A 22,931-nucleotide genomic window follows, 5' to 3' on the forward strand; every position below is an offset into this window, starting at 1 on the left:
TTACTAGTAAGAAGATCTTATTCATACCAATTCCTCAATAGATCCTCTCTTAAAACCTAGTTTATAACCAGGTCTCCAGTATCACTCATCTGAGTTTGGGCCAACACTTTCTTTCTCTACGTCCATTCAGCCCTTCAACAGTGAGTTCTGTCTTTTTTAAAGAATTCAATTAAAAGATGGGCGGAAGACATGAAGAGACATTTCTCCAAAAAAGACATCCAGATGGCCAACAGACACATGAAAAGATGCTCAACATCATTCATCATCAGAGAAATGCAAATCAAAACTACAATGAGATATCACCGCACACCTGCCAGGATGGCTAAAATGAACAATACAAGAAACTACAGATGTTGGCAAGAGGAACACTCTTAGACTGTGGTGGGAATGCAGACTGATGCAGCTGCTGTGGAAAACAGTAGGAGGTTTCTCAAAAAGTTAAAAATAGAACTACCTTATGATTCAGCAATCACACTACTGGCTATTTGCCAAAAAACCCCCACAAAATCACTAATTCAGAGGGATACATGCCATCCCTATGTGTATTACAGGATTATTTACAATAGTCAAATTATGCAAGCAGACCAAGTTCCCACTGATTAATGAATGAATAAAGAGGTGTACATACACACACACACACACACGCACGTGCATGCACACTGAACGATTATTTAGCCATAAAAGAGAAAGAAATCTTGCCCTTTCCAACAACACAGATGGAGCTAAAGAGTATAATACTAAGCAAAATAAGTCAGTCAAAGGAAAACACCATATGATTTCACTCATATGTGGAATTTAAGTAACAAAACAGATAAGCAAAGGGAAAAAAGAGACAGACAAACAATGAAACAGACTCTTAACTATAGAGAACAAACTGATATGGTTCCCGTAGGGGAGGTGGGTTGGGGGAGGGGTGCAATGGGTGAAGGGGATTAAGAGCACACTTATCATGATGAGCACGGAGTAACGTATGCAATTGTTCAATCACTATATTGTACAACTGAAGCTAATGTAGGTCACCAATACTGGAATTAAAGTTTTACTTCAATTAAAAAAATGCATTCTTCAATCTTTAGACACTGTTGATCTCAATTGTAGCATAAATAATTCAAAGCTTCTCATTTCCCTTAGGTATACAAGGTGAAGTTCCTAACAAGAATTACAAGGCACTGGATGACCTGGACCTTGCACTTCCTGTATGACATGCAGGAAACAGTTTACAGGACCCCTCTTACAGGAAGCCATGTCTTTCTTCCCCTCCTTAGGTATTCGCAAGTAAGTCCCCTGTTCTGTGCTCCACAAAATTCTCTGTGTTTTTCCTGTCATACTCCTAGCCATGTTATTGTTATTGCTTGGCTGTCTAAATGTTCAGCTACACTGCCAGCTCTCGAGGACATGACCTATGGTTGACCTGTTCACCAGTTATGATTAGAGGACTGGTTGGTGGGCGATCTTCATGCAAAATAATATTTATAATGCAGTTAATAAGTTTCATTCATAAAATTTAATCTTAAAATGTTGATTTACTCAGAAGTCAGCTATGCTAACTACTATTCCACCAAAGCCATGCAAATGTTGATTTACTCTGCACTCTGCCTAAATACCTAAGGTGCTTACTGGCCAATGAAATTTCCACCTAAACTTTATTCTCTGGCTTAGTCTTTGTAGACTAAGTTTCAAAATAAAACCTGTAAACTGCTACATTAATTAATACCCTGAATCCTATATCCTTGAAGTTCAACTAGAATAAACTCCTCACCAATACAGTGACCTTCGTCAAGACTTAAGACTTTTATGTTTAATTAATTTTTAAGGTTTTAACTAAATTGGCTTTTTCCCTAAGAACTCTTTGTTCTACCTAATTATAAGGAACCCTTGCCATCTCATCACCCATTCAGCGATCACAGAATTGCAATTTCTGAAGAATTTCATGAACTGTCAGCCAAGATTTCCAGGATGTATGGAATGAAGATGTTAGAACAGATGCCTAAATATTTAATAGAAAAAAAATCCCAGGACGCCATGACTTGTGCTGTATTTTGTACACATTTTTTACAGAAGCTAAGCTGAACAGCATTTACTAATTCAAGAATGAGTTGCATTAGCAGAGAAAAGATAAATCAGAACCTGGAGTACGCACTGAGGAATGGAAATCTATCCCTGAGAGTTACTGAATGAAGGCAGTTACTACCTTAACAGTCTCTGTGCCCAGTACCCCAAAATGTTAAGAACCAACTGTATAAGCCATTGAAATCCTTCAGCCTCAACTTCACCCTCCTCAAACCTGATTTCCACAGCCATTCTGAGGTCCTTAGCTTTCTTTCAGGGAACTTGACCTTGGAGGACATTACATTCTGTAATCAGAATTGGGTAAGATGCACAGACTCTTTTTAACATAGTATTTATATGTAATCCTAGCAGCCAACACTTATTGAGTGCCCACTGTGTGCCAAATACTTTAATGATTGTCTCTATCTTCATCTCACAAAAACCCTGTGTGGTTAGTCCCATCTCAGGGCTTGGCAGACGTTTTCCGGTACGGACCAGAGAGGACCCAGGTGAGGCTTGGCAGGCTGCTCGGTCTGTGCCACTACTCCTCAGCTCTGTGGTTAAGGCAGGAAAGTGACTATCTATAGTGCATAGGTGAGTGGGCATATCTCATTCCCATTACATTTTTTTTTCTTTTTTATGAGTTCTGACTTTGGAATTTCATGCATTTTTTTGTGTATCAAGAATTTTTTTTTCTGGTTTCAATTATTTAAAAGCATAAAAACCATTCTTAGCTCATGAGCCTTAGCGAAACATATGGCAGGCTAGATTTGGCCTACGGAGGGCCATAGTTTGCCAGCCTCTGCATTATCTAAATATTTGCGGCAGGAGATTGAACCTCAGAGAAATAGTAACTAATAAGAAGCAGAGCGATCATTCTGACTAGATGACTCCTTCTTTCGATTCATGTGCCTCTGTCTGTGTTACAGTTTACATTTAATGTAAAGGCTAAAACCTTCCTCTAGCCAAGATCTTAACAGGACTGACAAGTAAGTGGATTATGATGGAGTTGATAGGTTTCTTCATCAAGTAACAATGAGTTCAGCCACAGGCTATTACCTTTAGTGGAGCTTTTTATCTCATTTGGAAAGGAACCGCTTCCTGTAAATCAAAACTAATAAATTATGCTTCTATTTATTCATTGGTCCTTAAAATAAAAACAAGTCAGTTTTTGTATTGCTCTGTATTTTATTAATATGTTCTAGAATTGGTAAGCAAGTCTTTCTGGTGAAAAACTCAAGAGACTATTAGAGCCGTCTTCTAGAAAAAGGGAGGAAAATAAAGTAAGGAAGAAAAAGTGTGCAAAACCAAGTATAAATTATGTTCCATTTTAATATTCTCTTTTAAAATTGTGTCTTAAAATTCAAGAGCAATGTCTTTCCAGTTTCTAAGATAAAGCTATGTTTTTTTCCAATTGGAAACTTCAAGCACCATGAAACACTAACCATTATTTTTTAAATGGGTAGGACATCAGGCAACACATTTCCAAGGAAGAGAATAAGAGGAAAGGTGGAGGAGGAAAAGGAGAGAAGGAGGAAGGAATGCTTCACCCCTAAGAGGTAAAGTTAGATACACACGGATCTGGAACACACTGCTTGGAAGAAATCAGGGAGGAAAGAAAACCTGTAAACTGAAAACAATTCTGCATTGGGAGAGAGAACTATCAAGGGCTTTTTTTTTAAGGGCTTTATAAAGAAATTAAGCTGGGTGCCTGGGTAGCTCAGTCGGTTAAGCATCTGCCCTTGGCTCAGGTCATGATTTCAAGTGTCCTGAGATGAAGTCCTGAGTCAGGCTCCCTGCTCAGTGGGAAGTCTGCTTCTCTCTCTCCTCCCACTTGTGCTCTCTCTCAGTATCTCTGTCTCTCTCTCAAATAATAAAATTTTTTAAGAAAATTAAGCATGGTGCGTCTGGGTGGCTCAGTCCCTTAAGCATCTGACTTCAGCTCAGGTCATGATGTCAGGATCCTGGGAGGATCTGAGGCACTCTCTCTCAAATAAAAATCTTAAGGAATATGTCCAGAGTAGCCAAACTATGGAAAGAACCTAGATAGCCGTCAACAGATGAATGGATAAAGAAGATGTAGTATATATACACAATGGAATACTATGCAGCCATCAAAAGAAATGAAACCTTGCCATTTACGACAACGTGGATGGAACTAGAGGGTATCATGCTTAGTGAAATAAGTCAATCGGAGAAAGACAACTATCATATGATCTCCCTGATATGAGGAAGTGGAGATGCAATGTGGGGGCTTGGGGGGTAGGAAAAGAACAAATGAAACAAGATGGGATCGGGAGGGAGACAAACCATAAGAGACTCTCATTTCACAAAGCAAACTGAGAGGGCCTGGGAGAAGGGGGATCGGGAGAGGATGGTGGGGTTATGGACATTGGGGAGGGTACGTGCTATGGTGAGTGCTGTGAAGTGTGTAAACTTGGTGATTCACAGACTTGTACTCCTGGGGCTAATAATACATTATATGCCTATAAAAGAATTAAAAAATTAAAAAAACAAAACAAAACAAGAAATGAAGCTTGGAGTTAAAGAATAAACGGATAGTCCCCTATACAGTGTCTATGGGAAAAGAGAGCTTAGACACGTCTCTTATTAGGCTAGTTAAATTAGTAGATGAATAAGATAAATATAATTCCAATTATTATTTTTTTAAGATCTAACTCTCCACCTGGCACTGTCATTAAGTGTTTCTCATGTATAATTTAATCTTTAGGACAACCCTATGAATTAGGTCCTGAAATTACCTCCGTTTTATAAGTGAGGGAATGAGAAGGTATGAGACTGTAAACGTTCCCAAAACACCCAGTGGGTAAGAGATACAGAAGGGATTAACTCAGGCCTGCCTGATGACGAAGTCTGCATTCTTAATTGCTATGCTAAACTGCTTCTCATTCCTATTAATGACTATGAAATTGAAGTAGAGTGGTGTCACGATTTAATATTTTATATAAGTAATGGACTAATATAATTTTAATAGCACTTTATAATTTATAAAATGCATTCACACACACTGCATCTCACTCCAGTTCCACAATGTCCCCATGTGGTAGCTTAAGGTTATCATCTGCTAAGTACATCAGTGAGGAAATTTATGTTCAAAGAAATGACCTGTCCAAGGTCACGGGGCTGGAAAACACATGCGTGGTAGAGGGCAAAGAGCTGGCTCTGTCTAGGTATCTGGAAAATCTGGCCATGCCACTCACTAAAGGAATGGGGACAAACAAAACCTTCCCAACTCTAGCATATGCAACTAAAGAATGGGGAAAGAATTTTTACTTCTCAGAGTCTTTTACAGCAGAAAACTCTCTAACCTCCACAAGTGGTTCTGGTAAATGTAGACAAGCAACTAATGCAAGTTGCTTTTACCAGCCTGTGGTACTGGGTAGCTAAGAAACAAAATATGTAGGGGGATAGGAGAAGAATAAATGAAACAAGATGGGATTGGGAGGGAGACAAACCATAAATGACTCTTAATCTCACAAAACAAACTGGGGGTTGCTGGGGGGAGGTGGGATTGGGAGAGGGGGAGCGGTCTATGGACATTGGGGAGGGGAGGCGAACCATAAGAGACTATGGACTCTGAAAAACAACCTGAGGGTTTTGAAGGGTCAGGGGTGGGAGGTTGGGGGAACAGGTGGTGGGTGATGGGGGGGCACGTTTTGCATGGAGCACTGGGTGTTGTGCAAAAAGAATGAATACTGTTACGCTGAAAAAATTAATAAAAAGGGAAAAAAATATTTTAATCCTTAAAAAAAAAAAAAACAAAAACAAAAACAAAACCATGAGTATATGCATATCAAACCATATTGTGCACTTTAAATATTTACACTATTTGTCAGTTATACCTCCATAAACCTAGAAGAAGGATAAAGGGGGCAGGGAGAACTACAATAAAATGGTCCTGAAACAGAACTGGAAAATCCGGGCTCTTTTATCAACCACGCCCTTAGCCAGCTGTGACACAGTACTGATAGACCACATCTATTTGCGTCCACAGGTTGGCTGACTGACTGGCTTGGGCATGGAGTGGGCGTAGGGGTGCATCGATGTGATGTCCACGTGAACTGGGAAGACAGGGGCACTCAATCAGAGATATTCCACCAACAACTAAGAGCTGACCCCAGCAAACCACGAGTATAACGATGAGATTGGATTAGTGTTATTAAAACAGTCTGAGAAAGGAGAAAACACTTTTTTCAGAGATGATGTTGAAAAGCTTGAAGTAAGTTAAGAATAAGGTAGTAGTAAAACAGAGTTTCCCGAAGAGTTCTCACAGCAAAAAGAATGAAGCAACAGAAAAGAGATGCTTAGTCAAAATCATGCGGGGAGCTAATAAATTAAATAGAATCCTTAATGTTGGATTTTTCAGACTTTGTATCCAATGTGTATTATGAACGTCCAAGAACGGCTAGCACACAGAGCATTTCCTAAGCTTATGTGGACACAGACTCTTTTTCAATGGAGCATATTATAGGACTAATGTTCTATAGAATGCATTTTGGAAAATTTCACTGCAGAGGAAATAAGGCGAGCTAACAAGAACTCTAACTCCTTGTTTTAATCAGTGCAATCTAATCAAGTAATTACCTAACACCAATAATGTGTCCAATTCTGTACTCAGAGTCCATGGAGACAAAAAAGGAATTGTCCGCATGGCTTTTACCATAGGAGAAAAAAAATGGAGATGTCATGTAAAGGAACAATGGTGTAAGATCAGAAAATGGGATCCATGGGACCAGATTATAGATCCAATAGACTTAATCAGGGAGTGACATTCTCATAACCAGAACCGAAGCATGAAACACATTTTCTGTAGCAAATGTTGGATACCTGAAAACTGTCAGGAAAAAAGAAGTAGACTAAAGACATGTTTATCTTAGAATCCAAATTGATCTTTTATTCATCTCTGGAAAAAAAACTAATGGCACTTGTTTTGATCTTCAATCTCACAAAATCACAAACACACTGAGATTACCATTCTCTGTTTTTCACTACGTTGGAGATACAATGGGTCTCAGAAATAAAAAGCTTAGTTGGTTCTCCTTTGGACAAACACTAAACGTGACAGTGTTCTCCAATGTACCATATAAGGTTTACTGTTAAAAAATAAACCTTCAGAATAGGCAACAACAAAACCCAGAAGGGCTTCCAAATACAGTTAATTTCAGGGGGCAGAGAAATGTTTCTTCAATCCTGGAAGATGGATGGAACATCCATCTGGCTGGGAACAGAGCGCAGCTCACATGGTACAAATGAAACTATGTGAAAACTCTTACTTCTACAATGCTGGATATCGTAGATGACAAGTGATGAACTCAGAACCACTGGTTTCCCTGAGATCTTTGAAAACAAGTCACAAAATACAGGAGTAAAATAATCCAGGGGGAGACAACTCCCAGGAATTCTAATCAATGATTGTTTCCAAGCTGTTTCCCACCATGAGAACTTTCCCAACACATGCCTATATTGTCAAAATATTCTGAGGCACACAACGGAGTGTCAAGATCCACCCTGTATCGCTTTTATGCTTTTGGGTCCTCTTTATGTTCAGGTTGTGTTTTGAGAATTTATTCTACCAAGCTGTGGTCCAGATACCGGGCTTGGAGTTTGGCATGTATAATCTGTAACCACTAAGGCTACCAACAAGGAAGAGAGGTACACATATGTGTGTGTACACAAACAGACACAAACACACCCTCTTTGTGGAACTAAGTTTTCAAGAAGCTAAGTAATGTGCCCAAGGCCACCAAGGTAAGGAAGGGCCAAAATCACACATGGATTCCCCCCTACCACCACCTATCATCTTTCTACCCAGCCAGTTTGCCTGAGCTTCTCCCAACCTCTCTGTGATACGGATTTTAGTCTTGACTGTTTCTCATTGTGTCTGCCCTTTCAGTCCCTGTCCATCTTCCTTTCAAACTCTATCTACACTGCTAAACCTTCTCACTACCCTCCAGCTCACTGTTTCTTAGTCAGACTCTGAAGTCTAAGTCCATTTGCTTTAGAACAACTTTTCAGTCAATGGGCAACCCCCAGGCTCCAGCCCAGCCCAAAGGTAAAATAGGAAATATATGGGGGTATAGTATGGTAATCTGCATTTTAATTTAGCTCCACAAGAGATCAGCCTAAGTATTATGTGTAAATTAAAATTGCTTCTCTTCACACAGCTATGGCCAAGCCACCTCCATTCTCTTTTTCCTTCATTTTACTTCTTAGCTCAGAACATATTATATGTTTATCCTCTTTGTTGTATTTTCCCCCTAGAATGTAAATTCTACACTAGCATAGGTTTTTGTCTCTTTTCTTCACTCTTGCCTCTCTCCACTAGCATCTACTGAGTGATCAATAAATATTTGTTGAATAAATAAAGGAAAGGGGATCATTCTATATTTAAACTCCATCTGCAGCAGACTCCCACTAACTGGTCCTGTCAGTGATCTAAATGCTCTATCCATTGTTTTCCACCACCGTTCTTCTATATGATATTATCAACTCAAAAGGATATCATATTATTCCTGACTTTCATCCTTACAGATGCCCTCAGAAGATATGCATGCATATCCACAAATTAATGATTCAGGAAACCAAAGCCTGAAGTTAAATTAGTAATCTATACCCTGGGTGAAAGAACTGGGGTGGAACTCAGCACTTCTTATTTCACATTTCACTTTTTCCTCACAACACCAAGCAGATTTGGATCATAACCAACTACTTCTTTGAGGTTGAGCAGTAGCTCTCGAAATATGGTCCCCCACCATCAGCATTGCTTGCGAATTTGCTGCAAATCCAAATATTTAGACATGACCCCAGATAAAGTGAGTCAGAAACTCTGAAAGGAGCCCAGTGATTTGTTTTAACAATGAGCCTTCTTTTTTTTTTATGTATTTATTTTCAGCGTAACAGTACTCATTGTTTTTGCAACACATCCAGTGCTCCATGCAATACGTGCCCTCTCTATTACCCTCCACCTGGTTCCCCAACCTCCCACCTCCCGCACCTTCAAAACCCTCAGATTGTTTTTCAGAGTCCACAGTCTCTCATGGTTCATCTCCCCCTCCAATTTCCCACAACTCCCTTCTCCTCTCCATCTCCCCATGTCCTCCATGTTCTTTGTTATGCTCCACAAATAAGTGAAACCATATGATACTTGACTCTCTCTGCTTGACTTATTTCGCCCAGTATAATCTCTTCCAGTCCCGTCCATGTTGCTACAAAAGTTGGGTATTCATCCTTTCTGATGGAGGCATAATATTCCATCATGTATATGGACCACATTTTCCTTATCCATTCGTCCGTTGAAGGACATCGTGGACAACGAGCCTTCTAAGTGATTCTGGTGCACATTCAAGTTTAAAACCACTGAGTCAGAACAACAACAACAACAAAAAATCACTGTTAAAATGGAAAAGTCATTCTGAAAAACAACCTGAGGGTTTTGAAGGGGTGGGGGTGGGAGGTTGAGGGAACCAGGTGGTGGGTAATAGGGAGGGCACGTATTGCATGGAGCACTGGGCGTTGTGCAAAAACAATGCATAGTGTTACGCTGAAAAAATAAATAAATAAAATGGAAAAGTCGTTTCCAAGGAAGAATCCACTAAGCAATCATCACTAACAATCAACACAGAGAACAAACTTTATAAGATTAACAGACATCACAACAGAAGGAGCTGATGTAGTAAAATACTTGGCACAGATTCTATCACATGGTAAACACTAAAAAAAAAAGTTAGGAAGAATAGATAACAGAACAAGGAAGGGTAAACAAATATTTAAAAAGAAGGTGACCCCAGATATACAAAAGATTGTTAAAAAAAAAAAAAAAACTACTATGAAAAATTACATGCCAACAAACCGGATAGCCTAGAAGTAATGGAAAAATTCCTAGAAACATACGATCTCCCAAAACTGAATCAAGAAGAAATAGAAAATTTGAATAGACCAATTACTATAATGAAATTGAATCAATAATCAAAAATCTAACAAAAAATAAGTCCAGGACCAGAAGAATTAACAGGAGAATTCTACCAAATATATAAAGATGAGTTAATTTCTATTCTCAATCTATTCCAAAAAATAGAAGTTCCCAAATTTATCCTACAAGGCTAGCATTACCCTGATACCAAACCAAAGACACTACAAAGAACAAATAAACAAACAAAAAACTGTAGGCCAATATCCCTGATAAATATAGATGTAAAAATTCTCAACAAAATATTAACAAATCATTCAACAATACATTAAAAGGATCATACACCATGATCAGGTGGGATTAATCTGAGGATGCAAGGACTGCTCAATATCCACAAATTAATCAATATGATAATCCACATTAACAAAATTAAAGGTAAAGATCATATGATCATCCAAATAGATGCAGAAAAAGTATTTGACAAAATTCAACATCTGTTCATTACAAAAACTTTCAACGAAGTAGGTTTAGAGGCAATATACCTCAGCATAATAAAGGTCATATATGAAAAAGTCACAGCTAAAATCATCCTCAGTGGTGAAAAACTGAGAGCTTTCCCTCTATGGTCTAGAGCAAGACAAGGATATCCATCTCACCACTACTGTTCTATTGTAGTAGAAGTCCTAACCTCAGCAATCAGACCAGAAATAAGTCATCCAAACTGATAAAGTAAAACCATCACTCTTTGCAGATGATATGATACCATACATTTAAAAAAAAAAAATGACTCCATTAAAACAAAAAAACTACAAAAGCCCCAAAACAGAACATTAGAATAAATGAATTCAGTGAAGTTGCAGGACATAAGTGTCACAGATTTCTACATATTAATTTTATGTTCATTAATAATCAAGTAGCAGAGAAAGAAATTAAGAAAGTAATTTCATTTATAATTACACCAAAAAGAATAAAACACCTAAATATAAACTTAACCAAGAGATGAAGGACCTATACACGGAAAACTATAAAACACTGATGAAACTAAACATGATGCAAATGAATGGAAAGACTTACCAGAACCACGGACTGGAAGAATTGTTAAAACGTCCATACCAGCCAAAGCAATCTACAGGTTGAAGGCAACCACCAACAAAATATCAGCAGCATTTTTCACAGAACTAGAATAATCTGAAAATTTGTATGGAACCAGAAAAGACCCTGAATAGTCCATCTTGAGGAAAAAGAAATAAGCTGGTGGTGTCACATCCCAGATTTCAAGATACACTTGAAAGCTGTTGTAATCCAAACAATATGGCACTAGCACAGAAATAGACACACAGATCCCTGGAACAGAATAGAGAGCCCATATTTACATGACCAATGTATGACAAAGGAGGCGAGAATATGCAATGGGGAAAAGACAGTCTCTCCAACAAACAGTGCTGGGAAAACTGGACAGTAACATGCCAAAGAATGAAATGGATCACTTTCTTACACCATACACAAAAATAACTCAAAATGGATGAAAGACCTAAATGTGAGGCCTGGTATCATAAAACTTAATTAAAAGAAGAAAAGAAGAAGAGGGGCAGCAGACTGATCTGCTAATAAGGTCAAACCAGAGTAAAGCCCAATTTGGGGCAAAGAAATACAACTTGGTTTTTTCAGTTTTTAAACACCATTTATGAATGAAATGCATATGTGGCCCTTTCCTCAGGACCAGTGATGATCACCTTCTCTTCAGTGCATTTACATGGTCATGGAGAAACAATAACTACCTTCCCCAACAACCACCATATGTGAATTTGCTTCTAATTAATTAAATGTCCCTATTATATACAGTGTTCCCTGGAGAATAATTTAAGAAATGTGGATTCTCTTATTGGGCATAATGGAAAGTATTCCTTCTTATCTTTCTAGCAACACTAATTTAATCGCCCCCAATAATTTCTTTTTTTTTTTTTTAATAATTTCTGAAGTACATAAAATCACTAGAAATGTCAATGATATCATGTAGAGAAATATCCAGAAATAATATATTTTCCTTACTTAAGATATTTACCAGTTTAACCTACTTTTATGAAAAATAAGTATTTTAGTTGTAAATATTCAATAGAATGTCTCAAATAGTGTAGACAGAAGCATACCAATTTCTCTCTTTAGAAGAAAATTTCCTTTTCCTTTCTAAAAGAAAAAGAAAAAGAATGAATATAAACCACATATAGAGAATCAGAGTAAAGGATAAAAACATCCCTTGGCCCAAACCAGTAATTATTCAATTGAGTATCTGATACTACCCAACCCTATTACAGCTAATTAAATCCCTGTTCGTTGCTCGTTCTATAAGGCAGTTAAATACACACAGCTTCCTTACAATTTTCCTTATGCTGGCAAAGATAGTATTATTTAATCAAGGCAGCCACAATCATGTATCTAAGTCATTCATTTACTCACTTGCTTGTTCCTTTAGTAAAACTTTGAGTGCCTACCACATCCCAGAACTATGCTAACTATGGGAGATATGATGCTCCACAGGATAAACAGCCCTTCCCCCTACACAGACAGCACATACACTGTAACTATATTTTCTTTTGCCTCAGAAAGCAAAATTATAATAAGTGAGTCCGAGTATATTACATGCCTGTTGCTTTTTTTTTTTTTTAAGATTTTATTTATTTATTTGACAGAGAGAGAGATCACAAGTAGGCAGAGAGTCAGGCAGAGAGGCACATGCCTATTGCTTTTGCCTTCCAAATACTCATTCTGCCTTCCTCTCATTTTGCTTAGAGGTCCTGGCCTTCCATGTTCCAATTTACTTGGTGTGAGTGGGCTCATGCCACTGCTTGGTGCCAGAATTGGTCACATAAACCCAGACCCTACGCTATCAGCATATTCTCATCTCCTGTGATTGATTCATGTCAGAGATAAGACCCATATAATGCTAAGACTCATGTGTGACTTAATGTCACATATTAACTTAATGTTAGAGCTACAGGAAACATATGTTCACCTGCTGAAATTGCTAGAGATTTTTTGGGGGGGGGCAATGTAAGTTCTTAACTCTTGCAATTACTTTAATGAGACACTCTATGGGTACAATGAGGAAAGGAGCACAAGATGAAGAAATAAATGGGGAATGACACTTTTTGATACATTTCCTGGATCAAGCCATGCCTGAAGCTAGAACTAACCTCTAGATTTACATTAGAAAGCACATATATTCCATATTACTCTTCCTGCATTATTCTTTTTTAAATCTGACGCTCATATATTTTAGATATTTATTTTCTATCAAGACCCTTCCACCCCCATAGAATATAAGGTGCATGAAAAACTTTTTTGTGTGTGTGTGTGGGGGGGGGTCTATTTTGTTCACTATCATATCTCTGCATCTGAAATAGGGCCTAGCACATGGCAGTCACTCAGCAATTATTTTGCAAAAAATAAACAGAAATCACCCTTGCAGCCCAGGAATAAATCCCACTTGGTCATGGTGAATAATACTTTTACTGTACTGTTGGATCTTACTGCCTATTATCTTGGAGAATTTTGGCATCCCTGTTCATCAGGGATACTGGTCTGTAATTCTCCTTTTTGGTGGGGTCTCTGGTTTTTGAATCAAGATAATGCTGACCTCACAGAATGAGAATGGAAGTTTTTCTTCCATTTCTACTTTTGGAAACAGCTTCAGAAGAATAGGTATTCTTCTTTAAATGTTTGGTAGAATTCCCCTGGGAAGCCACTTGGCCCTGACTCTTGTTTGTTGGGAGATTTTGGTTGAGTTTTGGTAGCTTATACATCTCTAGGAATGCATCCATTTCTTCTAGATTGCCTAAATTTGTTGGCCTATAGTTGCTCATAATATGTTCTTATAATTGTGTTTCTTTGGTGTTCATTGTGATCTTTCCTCTTTCATTCATGATTTTATTAATTTGGGTCTTTTTTCTTTTTGATAAGTCTGGCTAGAAGTTTTTCAATGTTATTAATTCTTTCAAAGAACCAACCTATATTTTCACTGATCTGTTCTACTGTTCTTTTGGTTTCTGTTTCATAGTTCTCTATTATTTCTCTTCCTCTGCTTGGCTTAGGCTTTATTTGCTGTTCTTTCTCCAGCTCCTTTAGATGTAAAGTTAGCTTGTGTATTTGAGACTTTTCTAATTTTTTGAGAAAAACTTGTATTGCTATGTACTTCCCTCTTAGGACCTCTTTTGCTGCATCCCAAAGGTTTTGAACAGTTGTGTTTTCATTTTCATTTGCTTCCATGAAATTTTTAAAATTCTGCTTTAATTTCCTGGTTGTCCCATACATTCTTTTTAGTAGGATGCTATTTAACCTCCAAGTATTTGAGTTCCTTCCAAATTTCCTTTTGTGGTTGAGTTCAAGTTTCAAAGCATTCTGGCCTAAAAACATACAAGGAATAATCCCAATCTTCTGGTACCAGTAGAGACCTGATTTGTGATCCAGTATATGATCTACTCTGGAGAATGTTCCACGTGCACTTGAGCAGAATGTGTATTCTGTTGCTTTAGGATGAAATGCTCTGTATGTATCTGAGAAGTCCATCTGGTCTAGTGTGTCACTCAAAGTCCTTGTTTCCTTATTGATCTTCTGCTTAGATCATCTGCCCATTGATATGAGTGGGGTATTAAGGTACCCTACTGTTACTGTATTATTACTAATGTGTTTCTTTAATTTTGGTATTAATTGGGTGATGGGCATTAAGGAAGGCACATGATGTGATGAGCACTGGGTGTTATATGCAACTGAATTATAAACTCTACATCTGAAACTAGTATGTACTATATGTTGGCTAATTGAATTTAAACAAACAAACAAACAGACAGACAGGAATCAATAGCCAAAACATGGAAACAATTTGAGCGTCTACTGACAGATGAATGGATATGGATAATGTGATACACACACATACACACAGGAATATTCCACAGCCATTAAAAGATGAATTCTTGCCATTTGTGAAAACATAGCTGGATCTAGAAAATATTATCCTAAATGAAATAAGCCAGACTAAAAAAGACAAATCCTATATGACTTTATGCATGGTAGAATCTTAAAGGACTCAACAAATAAAAGGCAGAGTCATACCTATGGATACAGAGAACAAACTGAAGACCGTCAGAGGAAAGGGAGATGGGAAGATGGGCAAAATAGGTGAAGATGAATGACAGATACAGACTTTCAGCCACAGAAGGAGTAAGTCATAAAAATAAAGCATGGAGAGTATGGCCAATGATATCAGAGTGGTACTGTATAGTGACAGATGGTAGATACACTTGTGGTGAGTATAACATCACATATAGAAGAATGGAATCACTATGTTCTATACCTAAAACTGATGTAACACTTCATGTCAATTATATTCAAGTAAAATAATTAAAAATAAATAATGAAGAAGAATCAACTTTGTTCCTAACCTACATTTCCACTACTACCATTACCCCATTTCCTACACACAATATCACAGGATACCCACTCATCAGTCCCACTACAGCATCCTAAATTTCTGCTGGATAATCATTCTTTACATTCCATTTATAATGTTTCCCCTTTTTCCTTGATCTTAATTATCACTAAAAAAAAGATGTAAGAAATAAGTAGCCAGAAGGGTGCCTGGGTGGCTCAGTCAGTTAGGCGTCAGATTCTTGATTTTGGCTCAGGTCATGATCTCAGGATGGTGAGAGGGAGCCCTCCACAGGTTCACCGCTCAGCAGGAAGTTTGTTTGTCTCTCCCTCCCATCCCCGGCTCACATGTACTCTCTCTCTTTCCCTAAAATAAATATATCTAACAAAGAAAGAAAGAAGGGAGGGAGGGAGGGAGGAAGGGAAAGAAGGAAGGAGGGAGCAAAGGAAGGAAGGAAATGAAGGAAAGAATGGAAATAAAGGAAGGAAAAAAAAGAAGTAGCCAGATTATTTTTTTTGGCATAAATCAGGAAAACCAGGCTTGTAACAGTTACATTAATAACCTAGTCCCTAAATGCATATCCTGGAATTAGAGCTCAACATTTATAGTTCTAAATGTAACATTCTGGAGAATACTAACATGTAAGGTCCTCTGCCTCTCTCTCACTTTTACGTTTCCATCCACATCACCTAGACAGTCTCTAGAACTCTGTATATACTCAATGCGTGTCTGCTGAATGTGGAATAGATATAAATTAATTGGTTAAGGGGCGCCTGGGTGGCTCAGTGGGTTAGAGCCTCTGCCTTCGGCTCAGGTCATGATCCCAGGGTCCTGGGATCGAGCCCCGCATCGGGCTCTCTGCTCCTCAGGGAGCCTGCTTCCTCCTCTCTCTCTGCCTGCTTCTCTGCCTAGTTGTGATTTCTCTCTGTCAAATAAATAAAATAAATAAATAAATTAATTAATTAATTAATTGGTTAAAATTTCACTTTGTAACACTATATGAAGTTTTTACTAACGCCTATATCTCTAATTCTGGCAACTGCCTCCTAATTAAACAACCTTGCTCCATGGGTCTACTCTAATAATGACTTTTGATTCCAATTAATATAATGCAGTTGGAAAACTAATTCACTATAAAACTTTCTCTGCATTAAAGGGGGAAAAAAGGTAAAGCAGATTGGGTCCAAAATGCTACTGGTAGGAACCGCATTCTTAATTTTTTTTTCCCCAACACTGAAATGTGCCCCCTCTGTGAATTGCCTGTGCTTGTACTAACTATGCAAATGTATCTATGATTGATTTTTAAAACAGCACACCAGGGTATATTCAGACCCTGAACAAGAAAAATATCACCCAACTGTAAATATCCAGTGGAGCATTAAAACTATTTCTTCTCTGCCCTATGTAACTACAGAACCCAAAGAGAGAAGGAACATTTCCCAAAATCTGGCTTTCTATTACATTGAATAAACGTCAACTTGAAAACCAGGAAACAAAAATGCCATTATGAGGTCTTCTGAAATATAAAATATTCAAAAGTCTCTACAGCTCAGGAAGAATTCCTGAAACTGCTTCTCAGGCTTAAACCTGCAGGTGAATGTTTTAAAAGTCTCCACTCTAATTGCACATTGTTATGTGTGCGCTCTTATTCCCAAATCAGACACACTCTATGGGTTTCCAGTGATAATGGCATCGGATGCCTATTAATACAATGCTGTTGCAAACACAATCTGTTGGATGAGCAGTTTTCAGCATCACAAGAGGAAAACTGGGGGTACAACACTGCTGCCAGTTGTTAGCCAATGTGGATTTTTTTTTTTCATTCTCATTAAAACACAAACTGCTGAAGTTGGTACATACTGGTCAATGCAGCATCTCATCTGGGAGAAAGAAAGACTAGATAATGCATGAGAGAATATGCCAGAGTACCATATATTTTTGTTGTTGTTGTTGTTGTTGTTGTTTTTGTGTTTTGGTAATACAAGGAAGAAGGGTAACTGGGTCCTTAGTTGGTTAAGCATCTGCCATTGGCTCAGGTTCACAGGGTTCTGGAATCAAGCCCCATGTCAGGCTCCCTGCTCAGCAGGATGCAGGGCGGGGGGAGGGGGGGTCTGCTTCTCCCTCTCCCTCTGTTAATCCCCACTGATTGCGTATGCATGTTCTCTCTCCCCCCCAAATAAATAAATAAATATTTTTTTTAAAGGAAGAAAAAATACTTATTTTGGATGCTACTTAATAGTACCCATTAATATATAACTTAAGCTCCAACCATTTCGAAGAGCAGTAGATACCTATATGTATTATTTCTTGGATTGCCATTGTGACATGGTCCTATCTGGGACCATAACTGTTATCTAAATGTAGCCACACTCTCCTCTTGGAGTAGCTTCTTCAAGATTCTCATCTAGGGGAATTTATAGAGGATATGCCCTCTCTTTTCTTTCAACGCTTTTTATCTCTGTCTTCTCTAATAACACGATGACTTTGGACACAGCCTAAGATAGTCCTTTCTCATGAAAAAATTTGACACTTGCATTTTCCTGACCACTCTTCCCAAAAGAAAGAAAAATGGATCCTGGTGGATACAAAATGCAAACATCAATCACCACATCCTCTCCTACTCTCTAGATATTTTTGGTTTTCTTGTTGTTGTTGTTGTTTTAATTAAAAATGTAGGTGAATTTGATATGCAAAAATGGTTTGATCTCTTGAATACATTTTTCATGTTTGTTGGTTTTATACATTGCTTTTTAGAACTGTCTATTCATACACTTTGTCCATTTCGTCACTGAGTTATTTGTGAGAATTATTTCTTATGATGTCATGTTAACAACTAGAAAAAGAGTAGAGATCCAATTTGCAAGAAATTTGAAGGGAAGAAGGGATTGATTGGGTGTATACTCTAAGTGCTAGATTTGTTAACCATTATCTAATTTTGAAATACAAGCTATTAACTAAATCCTTAAATTTTCATTAATAGAGTCTATAGCTCTACATTTGACTTTCCACATAAATTTTAAAATTTATATTATAGAGGAATCTGGGTGGCTCAATTGGATAAGCAGCTGATTCTTGGGGACTCTCAGGGTCCTGGCAGCAACCCTTGTATCAGGCTTTGTGCTCAGCAGGGGATCTGCTTCTCTCCCTCTGTCCCCAACCCCTCCAACTAGCAGATTCTTGCTCTCTCTCTCTCTACAATAAACAAAGAAATATTTTTAAAAATAGAAATAAAAATTTAAAAATAAAATCTATATTATAAAGTTTAGAACTGGATTCTCAGGACAATGTTACAGGTTTATGGATATTTATTTTTAAAGATTTATTTACTTATTTATTTGAGAGAGAGAGCAGGTGGAGGAGCAAAGGGAAAGAGAGAAAGAATCTTCAAGCAGACTCCCTACTGAGCCACAGGGGGATTGATCGATCACCATGACCCTGAGATCATGACCTGAGCAGAAATCAAGAATTGGCCAATTAACTGTCAGAGCCACCCAGGCACCCTGAGGTTTCTTGATATTTAAAAGAACTAAGGACCCTTAGTGTTTCCTACCCTGCCCATAATGAACTATAATTGGGGACACAGATTAAGACTTCTCTAGCTACATGCAGAATCTCAAGCCAGTAAAAATCCTTCTAGTTCAAGTTTTCTTAAGCTTGGCATTACTGACATCTTATACTGGATAACTCCTTTCCCTGGGGGGCAGGAGGCTATCCTGTGTGTCCTGACATGTTTAGCAGCAGACCCAGCCTCTTCCCACTAGATGCCGATAGCACCCCCTCAGCTGTGACAATCACCTCCAGACCTCGCCCAATGTCCTCTGAAGGATAACATGTTCTCCATTTGAAAAGTACCATCTGGGTGCCTGGGTGGCTCAGTGGTTTAAGCCGCTGCCTTCGGCTCAGGTCATGATCTCAGGGTCCTGGGATCGAGTCCCACATCGGGCTCTCTGCTCAGCAGGGAGCCTGCTTCCTTCTCACTCTCTCTGCCTGCCTCTCTGCTTACTTGTGATCTCTCTCTATCAAGTAAATAAATAAAATCTTTAAAAAAAAGAAGAAAAGAAAAGTACCATCTACCCTACTCACATAAATCTTTAATAGTTTCCATACGAAGTTTCCTCCGCTTGAAATGGACTGGTTTAGTGTATAAACACGGGAGATAAATTTTTGATATTCTTCAAAATGAAAACTCAATCTCTGCCATTTTTCCAAATGCATGAGAAACACCAAAGTCAAGCAACATGACTGTATAAGGGAACACTGGAGGACAATGTTGGGTGCTTATGGCTCCTAGTTAACTTTTGAAAAGTTAACTAGAGTTGGCCCTCGAACAACATGGGTTTGAACTGTGTAGGTCCTCTTATGCACAGATTTTTTTTTTTTTTCAATAAATATGTTGGGACTTTTTTTTTTGAGATTTGTGACAATGTGAAAATGCTTACAGATAAACCACACAGCCTAGAAATATCAAAACATTTAAGAAAAAATTAGCTATGTTATGAATTCATGTATGTGCATACTAGGCTATTTTATCATTTGGTGTCATAAAATGTATACAATTCTACTTAAAAATTAAAATTTATCATAACATGTACATTCTTACAAACCATCCATGGCACTCTTTGTTGTTCAGAGAAATGTAAGCAAAGGTAAAGATGCTGTATTAAGTCCTAACTTCATACAATTAACTGTAGTGCATACTCTACCACTGTAACCATTTTGTAACCGTCTCTTGTTGCTACTAGAGTGAGTGCAAGTGTTACAAGAACCCACTTAAAATGCCACAGGAGGGACGCCTGGGTGGCTCAGTCGGTTAAGCCGCTGCCTTCAGCTCACGTCATGATCCCAGGGGCCTGGGATCAAGTCCCGCATCGGGCTCCTTGCTCGGTGGGAACCTGCTTCTCTCTCCGCCTCTGCCTGCCACTCTGCCTGTTTATGCATGCTCTTTCTCTCTCTCTCTCTGACAAATAAATAAATAAATAAAATATTTTTTAAAAATGCCATGTGATACTAATCACCTCAGAGTTTTTCCCTCCACTAAACTGTATACTGTAGTAAAAAAAAAAAAAAAAAAACCTTCCCAGTTCTTGCATATTTTTTTCATCGTGTTTAGTATAGTAACATACACCTTAAAAAAACACCACAGGAAAAAAAGAAAGAAAGAAAAAAAAAATACCACATGACATACAGAGCACCACCGGTGAGGCTAGGAGTGCTCCAAGAAGCAGAGAAAAGTCATGACATGACTCAAAAAAGTTGAATTGCTTGATACGTCCTATAGATTGAGATCTGCAGCTACAGGTGCTCATAAATGAATCCAGTCTACAGACCATTGTAGAAAACAAAACAGTAAAAATCAGAAATCTGTGAAGGCATACAGCAACTACATCACAGACACAAAAACCTCACATTTTTGCAATATACCTTTTTAACTCATATTGAAGATGCAGGTTTTACGTGGGTGGAGGACTGCTATAAGAAAGGCACACCTATAGCGTCTGGCATGATTCCAGAAAGAGTGCAGTCCTTTTATGATAACTTCAAGCAGAAGAAAAATGAAGGCTCTAAAGTGGGAGAATTTACTGCCAGCACAGGACGGTTTGATAATTTTATTAAAAAGTCAGGCTTAAAAATTGTCAAGATACGGGCGCCTGGGTGGCTCAGTTGGTTAAACGACTGCTTTCAGCTCAGGTCATGATCCCGGAGTCTCGGGATCAAGTCCCGTATTGGGCTCCCTGCTCGGCAGGGAGTCTGCATCTCCCTCTGACCTCCCCTCTCATGCTCTCTCTCTGTCACTCTGTCAAATAAATAAATAAAATCTTTTAAAAAAATGTCAAGATAACAGGAGAAGCAGCTTCTGCCCACCAAGGGGCAGCAGACAAGTTTCCAGATGCCGTTAGGAAAATCATGGAAGAGAAAAGGCATCTGCCAGAGCAGGTTTTTCAATTAGCAATAATCGCGCCTCGGATAAACCTCATTGGCTACGATACTGCCACTGCACAAAGCTCCAGAGCAGGTTTTTAATGCAAGGATGGACCTTAGCTATAAACCGTTAACTCCTGAACCTTGAGGGAAAACAGGAAAACACAACCATCAGCTGCCAATCTTTGGGTAGTACAAGGAGGTCTGGACAATGAGAGCCCTTCTTCTGGATTGGTTCCATGGATGCTTGTCTTTGAAGTTAGGAAGTACCTGTCAGTAAGGGATTGCCTTTTGAAGGTGGACAATGCCCTGGCCACCGAGAACCCCATGAGTTCAATAGTGAAGGTGCAGAAGTGGTCTATCTGCCCCCAAACACAATGTCTCTAATTCAGCCTCTAGACCAGGGGATCTTAACGACCTTCAAGGTACTCTACAGAGAGGATTATGGGAGAGAACCTCCATGGAGAGAACATCACGAGGATCTGGAAGAATTAACTGCCGAAGATGCCATCATTGTTCCAGAAAAAAAACACAAGAGCCATCAAGCCAAACAATTCCTGCTGGGGACAACTGTGTCCAGATGTTGTATATGACTTAAAAAGATTTACAACGGAGCTGATCAAGGAAATCACAAAATCATGAAAATATGTGGATATGGCACAAAAAGGTGGGCATGAAGCCATTCAAGATATGGACCTAGGATAAATTCAAGAGCTCACAGACACTGCACCAGAGGAATCAACAAAAGACAACTTGGGGATAAATGCTTCTGAGCCAGTGCCAGACGATGAGAAAAAAGGCTTAGAAGATGCAGTGTTTAAAAATGAAATGACATTAGACACTCTGGTTATTCAAGATTGCTTTTGACTTCTTTTACAACACAGACCCTTCTATGGTAAAGGCACTGAAAGCTAAGCAACCAGTGTCAGAAAGATCCATACATGTTTTTAGAGAAATGAAAAAACAAAAAAAGTCAGATAGAAGTTACCATCTATTTCCATAAAGTTACACCTAGCATGCCTGCCCCCCTGCCTGCCTCCCCTCCCCACCCCCGCTGCCCCTGGGACAACAAGACCAACCCCTCCTTTTCCTCCTCAACATAAAGACAATGGGGATGAAGACCTTCCACTTAATGAACAGTAAATATTCATCACGTTGTATAGTTAGTAAACTTACCTGGTATAAGTGTATTACACGTGTCTTCATGTAAAAATCTAATGACTGTATGGCAGGAACTGTAGGAGATATTTGTGTATTATCATCACCTATATAATTACCGTGTAGAGCATCTTATGCAAGACTTGCCTGGAAGTGGGGGGCCTGGGTGGCTCAATCAGTTAAGTGGCTGACTCTTGATTTTAGCTCAGGTCATGAACTCAGGGTCATGGGATCAAGCCCTGTGTCTATCAGGCTGCACGCTCATGGGGTAGTCCGCTTGAGGATTCTCTCTTCTGTCTCCCTTTGCCTCTTCCCTCCCCTCAAATCAATCAATCAATCAATCAATCAAAAAAAAAAAAAAGACTTGTGTGAAATAAACCACCTATCCTTATATAGGTATAAGGTGAGTGGTATTTAATATATAATTAATAATGTTTTCATTTTCTTACCTTTTTA

The 22,931-nt window shown here is 38.5% G+C and overlaps 1 pseudogene; it reads right to left on the reverse strand.

Moving 5' to 3' along the window:
* Positions 1–21,205: 21,205 nt before the first annotated feature.
* LOC123939416 lies at positions 21,206–21,402 on the reverse strand (annotated as a pseudogene).
* Between the last annotated feature and the right edge of the window lie 1,529 nt (positions 21,403–22,931).

This window comes from Meles meles, chromosome 3 (genome assembly GCF_922984935.1).
Source record: "Meles meles chromosome 3, mMelMel3.1 paternal haplotype, whole genome shotgun sequence".
Classification (NCBI taxonomy): domain Eukaryota; kingdom Metazoa; phylum Chordata; class Mammalia; order Carnivora; family Mustelidae; genus Meles; species Meles meles.